The sequence below is a fragment of the Vigna unguiculata genome, chromosome 9 (assembly GCF_004118075.2).
Source record: "Vigna unguiculata cultivar IT97K-499-35 chromosome 9, ASM411807v1, whole genome shotgun sequence".
Taxonomy (NCBI): domain Eukaryota; kingdom Viridiplantae; phylum Streptophyta; class Magnoliopsida; order Fabales; family Fabaceae; genus Vigna; species Vigna unguiculata.
In genome coordinates, this window is record NC_040287.1 from 11609041 (window position 1) to 11618891 (window position 9851).

Genomic DNA, 9851 nt, shown 5'->3' on the forward strand with positions numbered 1-9851 from the left:
TAATTTCTTGCACACTTGAGTGTCAAATAATCTTCTGCAGATAAATTATCATTTTCCTCTTCAGAACTTATAACTATCTCACTACAAGTCAATAATTTAACTCTTGAGAGTCTTATATATTCAGTGCAAGACTGAGGTTGATATTCTCTAGCAAAGTGTTGTAATTGCTGAGTGAATTGTACAAACTCTTATTGTTGAGAGTGAAACCAATTTTTCTTGAAGGAAAAGTTGACATTGGATGTAGGATCAGTTAGTGATCTGAACCAATATAAATCCTTATATTTTTTGCTTCTCTATTTATCATATTTTGTTGCTTTTTCTTAATCTTGTATCAATTGTATTCAAGTGATATTGCTTCTAGTTTTTGATAATTTGAGATAAGTTTTTAAAGTTGAGTTTTCAAGTGAATAAGTTTTAGAACCAACCCCGATCTTGGTTTAAACAAAGCTTATCTCTTTCTATAACGATATTTATTAATAATAGTCAAAAAGTGGGTAAGATAAAGATCTGGGCAGAAATCCTCTTTATTATCTAGTATAATATTGAAGTTGATATCCTGTATAGTTTTTGTAATTGTTGTTTGCTTTGTACAATTTTTTTTTTTTATCGTGAAACCATTTTTTATTGAGGAGAAAGTTGAGATGAATGTAGCATCGATGAGATTTGAACCAATATAAATTTGTGTTTTTGCTTTATCCCTATCATCCTTTTATATCTTTTATAATTCTTGTATTAATTAGTTTCAAGAAAAGTACATTATGCGTTTTTGACATAATTTAGCCTTCTCTTGGTTTAATAAAGCCATCTTTTTTTTTTCTAATAGCAATGACATAATGTTATCGTTTTTGTCCAATGCAATGATGCATCTTCTAAAAGGAGAATATACCATCTAACAAGAGTAGAAAATCTAATGTGGAGCCTAAAATCATCTACTATGTAATAGTAATCGAAAGTGAAGTATATAATATGGTAAATCAATCCAAAATCGTTTGTAAACAAATTCAATTGCAGTCTTAGTAAACCAAGTTTCAAGGGATGTATCCAGAAGTCAAAAGTTTGAAAAAGGAATATAGTAAAAGGAAGTTGTTGTGTACAACACTAAAGGAACGAAAATAAAACAAATAAAGAAACAAATTAATTCTCAATCATTCACAAAAGAATTGTTCAATTCATTCACAATTGAATTGTTCATTCATTATCATATAATTATCATTCACTTAACTTCTAAATAAAATCAAATTAATCAAACAAGCATCAATCAATTTCTTAAGTATCTCACACATTTTCAAGTAAATATACCAAGTCCTCATATGAAGAAATATATTGCTCAATCATATATCCTGTAAACGGTCAAGATGTCTAGGAAATCACTCCCTTCCCTAATGTTTTGCCTCCACTAAAGCGTATACTGCTTGGAAGACCTAAGAAGAAAAGAAGATTACAAGCATCTGAGATGAAGAAAGATGACACCCAGGTTACAAGAGGGGGGATAAGGAAAAAATGCTCAACATGTATGCAACTTGGACACAATAGAACCACTTGCCCACAAGCTCCACCATCTCCACTGTCGCAACCTAAATCGCGACGGGACGACGAATTAAAAATAAATTGATTTGGAAAAAGAGATTAGAAGTCGCCACCATAGTTTATTCTGGAAAACTATGGAAAACCATAAAAAACATAAAGTCCGCGAAAACCAAATTTAGGGTCCGGGAGTCGGTTATGCGTAGGGAAGGTATTAGCACCCTACAACGTTCGTCCAAAGGCAGTACCTTTAATTAAATTTGCAAAAGAGATGTGTTTATTTTAAATATTTATTTTTCCCAAAAGTAAGAACATAAATTGAACAAATATACTTTTGAGTGAAAAGGACCCGACAAGGATTAACCTTGGTCATACGTATTCTCATTAAAAATGAGAAATCAGGGCTACGTAATTCTTTATAAAATTGTTTGATTAAATGATTTAATTTTTGAAAGTTGTTTTTTGACATATTTGAAAAGGAATGTCGTGCGACGCGAGCGGCCAATTAGACATCAAACACATTTTTTTATAACTTATTTATTGATAAGAAAGAAAGTGTCATGCGAACGGTCAATTAGACACCAAAAACAATTTTTAATATTTTTGCATTTGAAAAGAAAGTGTCGTACCACTACAAAAAATCATGTATATTGTTACAATTTTAATATGACAGTTATTTAAAACCGTCGTATTTTACAATATAATACGATAATTGTAAGACTGTCACATTTTATATATAAAATACGACGTTTTTAACTGTCATTTTTTAAACTATCATATTTTATTAGTAAAAGATGACGTTTTTATTCGCCATTTTTTAATAAATGTCAATAGTTTTCTTTTTACTTTCCCTCTCACTTGTCATGTTTGGAATTTTTCAACTTTTAACATTGCCTCCACATTTTTCCCCTCCTCTCAAACCCTCCTTCTGACTCACCCAACCCTCCAGGATGCTTCTCTCCAAAACCTTGCATTTCCAAATTCACATTTTGGAGATTTTCACATTCAGTTCACTCTCACTTTCCTAAGACCACTCCTCCACTGCCACCACCGATACTGCCCCTTCCTCCACCTCACCCGCGTCGAAACCCTAAACATTGACTTATCTATATTAGTTTCTAACGAATATTATTTGGTTCTTATGAGCAGATGAATTGACAAACCCTAACCCCGTCGTCATCAGTGAGGAGATGAAGAGATCGGAGAAGGTGGAGGTTGGTGAAGGGAAAGAGGACGAGAAGGGTGGCGTTGGCAGGGGATTAGTGGATGGAGCCGAAGAGGGAGCGATCATCATTATCGTCAAATTGTTCTCCCTGTAGTCCCGAACGCCTCGCGACGGTGATAGCATGGATAGCGAGGTTGAGAAGCTAAATGAGATGGCGGAAAGGAAGGAGGGCTTGGATTCACAATTTTTCATGAAGGGGATCGTGGTGGGTTGTTAGTAGACATCGACACTGCTTTTTCTGGTGAGCTTCCCTCTCTATCGCTTATGAATTTATGAATTAGAAAGCACTTGTGAAGCAACGATGATACCAATTTATAATCAAGCCTTTTGGATAATCGTTTCAGTTTTGTTTTTCTTGTGCAGATAGGGAAAAGTTCTTCATTTTCATTTGCTTTGCTTGTGCTCTCATGACAGTAGAGGTAATAACAGAGGGTTGAATAATGGTGTTAGCTTTGTTCGTTAATTGGCTCTGGCTGTGCTCTCATGACAGAAATGTTGACTCATTAATTGTGTTTACTTACTACTGATTTGGTACATTAGAATGAGAAGAGATTGAGATCGATTTTCGACTTTGGCTCGTTAGAATGAGAAGCATTTGAGACTAGTTTTGGGTTTTGCATTGCTGTGATTTTAGCTTGGCAAAGGAATTCTTAGTTTAAGACAAAATGTTCCTTTCTTAAATTTTAAAATGGTTAATATTATTGACCCTCGTTCTGCAGAATGTGTTATATCAATAGTAGAAATGAAGAATGAAAGAGAAATTCTTTGCACCGGTTTCCTTTATAAAATTTCATGGGTTGAAGTCACAAGGGATCGTGCTTTAATAATGAGACTGCTGAAAACACGTAGAGGGACTTTGGCTCTAAATATCCTGGAGGTGAGAATTTTGTAATTCATTCAAATGTTGCAGTATTTATCATTCTTATTTACATTGTATTTACAATAAATCTGGTTATGTTTCCATTTGTATAGAACCCTAAACCAAGGTTTGCTTATAAGTGAAACATTTTGGACCTTTATTTATTGGATTTCTTCTAAATTATTATTAATAATAACATCAATGTGATTGCTTACTAATATTATGAAATGTCTTTGACAAAGACTTGATTTGCCTATTTAGAATAATTATAATCTATAACATGTCAAATGTCTTTTATGGGTTAACTTATATTATTTTCTTAAAGCATGTCAAATGACACTTGACCCATTAATCTAACAGAGCCAAACCTAACATTCATAACCCCTTTAGAATATTTAGAATATGGATCTGATCATAGTGTGGTATTATTATTACTTGGTTCATTGGATTGGACCAATCACATTAGATGGTTTACTTTCAAGTTTCCCTTTTCATTAATCTAATATGTTTTCAATCGAAAATCTGGTTGATTCATTTGTCTTCTCAAAACAGGTAAGGGACAAGGAGGAAAAAAAATCCAGAAGCATGTTCATCTATTTCCAAGGTTAGTTCATCATGTTCAAAATGTGTATTAAACATAAACAATTATTGTATTCATTTCCTAATGTTTGAGTGTGGTTGATGATACTTTATCAGAAAGATTAATAGAACTATGTTATTTGTGAAATTATGTCAAAAATTATTATCCTCATTCTTCCAATGTTTATCTCCTCCATTTATATCAGTTTCATAGTATATCATTTCAAGGTCTTATCCAAACTGTTATAAACAGTTAAATTATATAAAAATAAGTTAAGCAAATTGATATAGGAAAGATAAAAAATAGGAATGTTTAAAAATGCAGTTTTTTTGAGTTGGGTTTAGTTTTAATATTTGGAAGACCTGATACTCTTAGCTAAATAATGATAACTTTGATGGTGGGAAAGTGAATATATTCTTTTTATATACACACCATTCTTATAATTTGTTTTATACTCTTATCAATAGTTATATTTTAAAGGATTTAATATGTTAAATGTCGTAATTGTCTATACAGTTGTTCTACTTTTTTAGTCAAGTATGATGTTTAAGAAGATAAATACTTAAAACTTATAAAATACTTTTTTGACATTTATTTTATATTTGCGTTGAATGAATACTTTGATTAACTAATTATTTTAGTTAACTATTTTATTTAATTGTTTTGAGGATAGAACACCTTTTCCTTGTTTGAGGATAGAACATCTTTATTTAATTATTATGGCATTTAATTGTATGGATATCTTAATTTATTTGAATTTCACTTATTCATATGTAATTGTATTCTTTTTTCATTGTAGGTACCAAATGTTGGAAAGTGGTATGCCATCACCACACGATATATGAAGATCAAGTGGTGAGAGCAAAACAATTTAGAATTAGCATTGCAAGTTTTATAATTGTTTTATGAAATTTTAATGTTTTTTTTTGGATGATTGAATATTTTGTAATTTTGGTGTAATTATGTTATGTTGATAATAAAATAATTTAGTCTATTAATTTCTTTTTTTATAGTATTATAATTTTTATATATTTTAAATTATTATCAAAAATAAATTTTATTAAATTATGAAAGTATTGATGCAGGTGAAAAATAATAAATAATTAAATATTAAAATCGTGACAATTGATAATGACGTAATTTATCTAAAAATTAATTATAATAGTGACAATTAAAAATATCATAATATAATGATAATAATATTAGTTTTAAATGTCATTTTTTTATTGAATTTTGTTTTCTATTAAAAATATTACGTCAGCTTTAATTGACGTTATCTACCTCTTTAAATCGTCATTGTATACATAGTATAAAATGACGGTTGGTACGGCGGTTCATCTTAAACCGTTACATTATACTTTGTGACGACAAGAATTACGACATTTCTGGAAAACGTCGCTTAAGTAAATAACGATAGCTAAAAATGACGTAAAATACAAAAATAATTGTCGCTACTTACACATTTTTTTGTAGTGTACGATGCGAGCAACCGATTAGACACAAAAAAAAATTTATACTTTTATATTTTTAAAAGAACTGTCATGTGACACGAACGGTCAATTAGACACTAAAAGAAAGAATAAAGAAAATAAAGTTTTATTTTTATTTATTCTTATTTTTGAAAATTATTTTAATTTTTATTTCAATTTAAAATATTTTTATTATTTTTGAAAATGATGTGATTGAAATGTAAAATTTACTTAAAAAACGCAAAAACATGATACATAAAGAAAAACGCGGGATGCATAAAATAAACGCGGGGTGCATTAAAGTAAAACGCGAGGTGCATAAAGTAAAGTAAACACATTATATCTAAGAAGAAAATAAAGGAGTTGGGGTGCGTGTTTATTGAAAACGCAGGTACGTAAAGTAAACTAAAACTTAATGTAGGGGTGTGGGGTTATTACATTGGGGAGTGCATGAAGCAAATAAATAAGCAAAATCCAATATTAAAAGTAGGCGTGCATAAACTAAAATCTGGAGGTGTGTGAAGAAACAACTTAAATATGCTAACCTTAATTTAAACAGTGGTGCGTGAATGAATTATGGTGGTGCATGAAGTAAAAACTTAAACCATTTAACTTTAATAAAAGAAGAGGGGGTGCGTGAATGAACTGTGGTGGTGCATGAAGTAGAAACTTAAACCTGCTAACTTTAATAAAAGAAGACGGGGTGCGTGAATGAACTATGGTACTGCAAGAAGTAAATACTTAAACCTGCTAACACTTCCGAGAATGACAATGTTCACCGCTGAATTTTATTTTCCAGTGGAAAATCCACTCCTTTCTATTTCTTTCTATTTCATTATTTAATTGATTTGCATTGTAGAAAAATAGAGAAGTGTTTTTGTGATATGAAATTGTTTCAATTGTTTTTACCGGCATATAATCAACAATCAAGAGCCTCAACTCAGAATACCATACAAAATTCAAAAGGTTTGAAGATGGAAAAATGCATACCTATTTTGCAACTCTGGTTTTGATTCCAAATACTGTTGGTTTACCGATTGGTTCTCCTTTGTTGCAATTCCGAATTCAATGATTTCAATAAAAAAGTTGCATAGCCATGGTACCAAATAAAATGCAGAGGATATTTGATGATGAATTAACGTGTGTATGTGGTAACCTCCTGGTGTTTGTGTTAACTTAATTAGCAGATGGGGTGGGCAGTAATTGGAAGAAGTTGGGATAGAAGAAAAAAACTGTTCCCTCCAATCCACAGTTTTTATTTTCAATTTTAATTTTTAATTTTTAATTTATGAATTTATTAATTAATAAAACACGAAAATATATTTTTTAATTATACATATATAAAAAAATATTTATTTAATGCTTAAAAAATTAAAAACTTTTGTTATTTATTTTTTATTTATTAATTTTTTAACAATTTATTATTTTTATCTTTTTTATGTAACACTTATTTTTGAATATATATATATATATATATGTAATTTTATTTTACTTTATTATTTTATTTTATTTTTATTATTATTACTGTTATTTTATTTTATATTTTATATTTTTATATTTTTTATTTTTAAAACAACATGATTTGCCCGGACGAAATTGAGTGTTGACAGCTGCCCCACTTTTCTTAGATCTTACTAGATGATGCGAAAAATTAGTCATTTTCATATCATCAAAGTAAAATATAAGAAAAGACAGAAACACTAATTTCATCTGGGCTCTAGAAAGAAATCATATCAAAGCAAAACATTTAAGAAAAACAATGACCATTCCATCGAAGAGGGTCTTGATATGAAAGATCGATGACCAGTGCATTTGCAGAGGGACTCAATATGAAAGATCGATGACCAGTACCTTTCTAAAGGGCCTCGATATGAAAACATATAAAAGTCAATGACCATTGCTTTTGCTCTTGATATGAAAGATCGATGACCATTGCATTTGCAGGGGGCCTCAATATGAAAGATCGATGACCAATACCTTTGTAGAGGGCCTCGATATGAAAACATATAAAAATCAATGACCATTGCTTTTGCAAAGGGTTTTGATATGAAAGATCGATGACCAGTGCATTTGTAGAGGGCCTCGATATGAAAGATCGATGACCAGTACCTTTGTAGAGGGCCTCATATAAAAATCAATGACCATTGCTTTTGCAGAGGGTCTTGATATGAAAGATCAATGACCATTGCATTTGCAGATGGCCTCAATATGAAAGATCGATGACCAGTACCTTTGTAGAGGGCCTCGATATATATATATATATATATATATATATATATATATATATATATATATATATATATATATATATATATATATATATATATAAAGTAAATTGAGAGTACGATATCCTAATTTACAAAATATGAATGCATGTTATGCATGAATCACCTAGAACCTTTGTCTCTTCATTTTTCTTTTCTTTTCATCCTCAATCATTCATTTTTCATCATCATTTTTCTTTCATTTTTCATTTCATTTTTTCATTTCATTTTTTCATTTTTTTAAGAAGACACATGTCTTTATAATTATTTGCTTTTATAGTCATCAAATTCAGTGCATGCTCATAATTTGTTTTTCTCATTATCAGCTCACACTCTATATCAGAATCACGAGGAATTAGGCAAATCTTTGCACGGAATGAGAGCACCGTATACCTTACATTCCCTTTCTTGATGCACAATACATCTCATGTATGTTTGAACCCATGGATAGGTGTTACACAGCTGATGCAATCTTGTGTCAGTAACATGTTTCAAAAAAACTTGTATCGAAAAAGGATTGCCTCACTTTAAAACTTTTGACTAAATTTAAGAACTGGCTGAGTTTTTGCCCTTTTTTCTTTTCTCTCTTTCCTTTTTTCAATATGTGTCATCAACCAAATTTTTGTTTCTAAGTTATTCCCATGAACAAAATCTGACAGATATTTTTCAATCAGTGTGGACTTTAACTAGCTTGTAACGTGGCTCGGGCTTAAGGGTGTTGAAAGAAATAGATATTAAAGGCCCAAATAAAATATTAGTGGCTTTTACATTTTGTAACAAAGATCGTTTTGCAAGATTATCACCTCGGCTATCACCTAGGGTCTTGAACTTTTAAAGTTCTCTTCATTCTTAACTTTTCCTTCTCAAGTTCTTTTTTTCGCCATTACTTTATGATTTTCTTTGAATTTTCAACTTTTGGCTTTTTCTATTGAAATACTTTTTTCACTTTATTGAGTCCCTTTAATAGCCTTGCAATTCTTGACATGTTGATGATCCTTATTCAGGGGTATTTTTGGGAAACAAATTATTATTTTTTGGCTCAAAGAGGGTACAATGGAAACATATTTTTAAATCATTTTTTGGATAAGAAAAAGATGGCCACACATCATTTTAAATCTTGATTGCCCTATCCTCTTCAAAGAGTTAACTCAGTGACAAAAACAAATGGCATCAGACACATATCACTGTTTATTTTTGTTTGCGTGTATAACTCTCTTTTGCTTCTCCCTCTCTCTCTCTCTCTCTCTCTTTCTCTCTTTCTTTTTACTTTTTTTAACTCAGAACAACCTTTTTAGTCAAACAGGGCTATCAAAAATGTGCTCCAGCATACTATTTATATTCTTTTTTCTTTTGGCAAATCCTTTATCTTAGGGAAATATTCATGAATTGGGGGATTCAAACAACATGAGTGTAAAAAATGCTTCAAAATAGGAAGTATTTGATCCGCTACCCTCAATGCCACAAAACATAGACGAACCATATCTCCTCACTATGATTAACTCTCTCTTCACTTTCTTTCACCTCTTCTAGCGATGCACTATATTTGCAACTGCATAGTCAAACAATTTTGACTTGTGATCTTCTCTATTTATTTTGCTCACTTCCATGACACCCTTCAAGAACCACTTTGGGCTATACTGAATGACTTGTACTTCGTGATTTAAACCCATGGTATTTTATTTCAAAAAGCTCAGTGTGATGACAAAAGACACTTACAAAAGAACGTAAAACAAAATTACAAAGAAATAACAATCCAGTCTTGACTACAATAAAGCATAATACAATGAACCATAAGAACAATGTCAATATTTCCCAATCATTATCAGATCATTACGCATAGAACTTCTTTACCGCATCTGAGTTGACAAGTAGAGGTAACTCTTCCCCATCCATTTTTGTGAGAACTAGCGCACCACCTGAAAATGCCTTC

General features: G+C 30.7%; 1 long non-coding RNA gene across 1 annotated transcript; it reads left to right on the forward strand.

The window, feature by feature from the left end:
• The first annotated feature begins 2396 nt into the window (after positions 1-2396).
• On the forward strand, positions 2397-5163 carry LOC114162382. Its single transcript, XR_003599192.1, has 5 exons — positions 2397-2990; positions 3113-3168; positions 3469-3626; positions 4161-4212; positions 4988-5163. It is a non-coding gene; the product is annotated as an uncharacterized LOC114162382 (long non-coding RNA).
• Positions 5164-9851: the final 4688 nt, after the last annotated feature.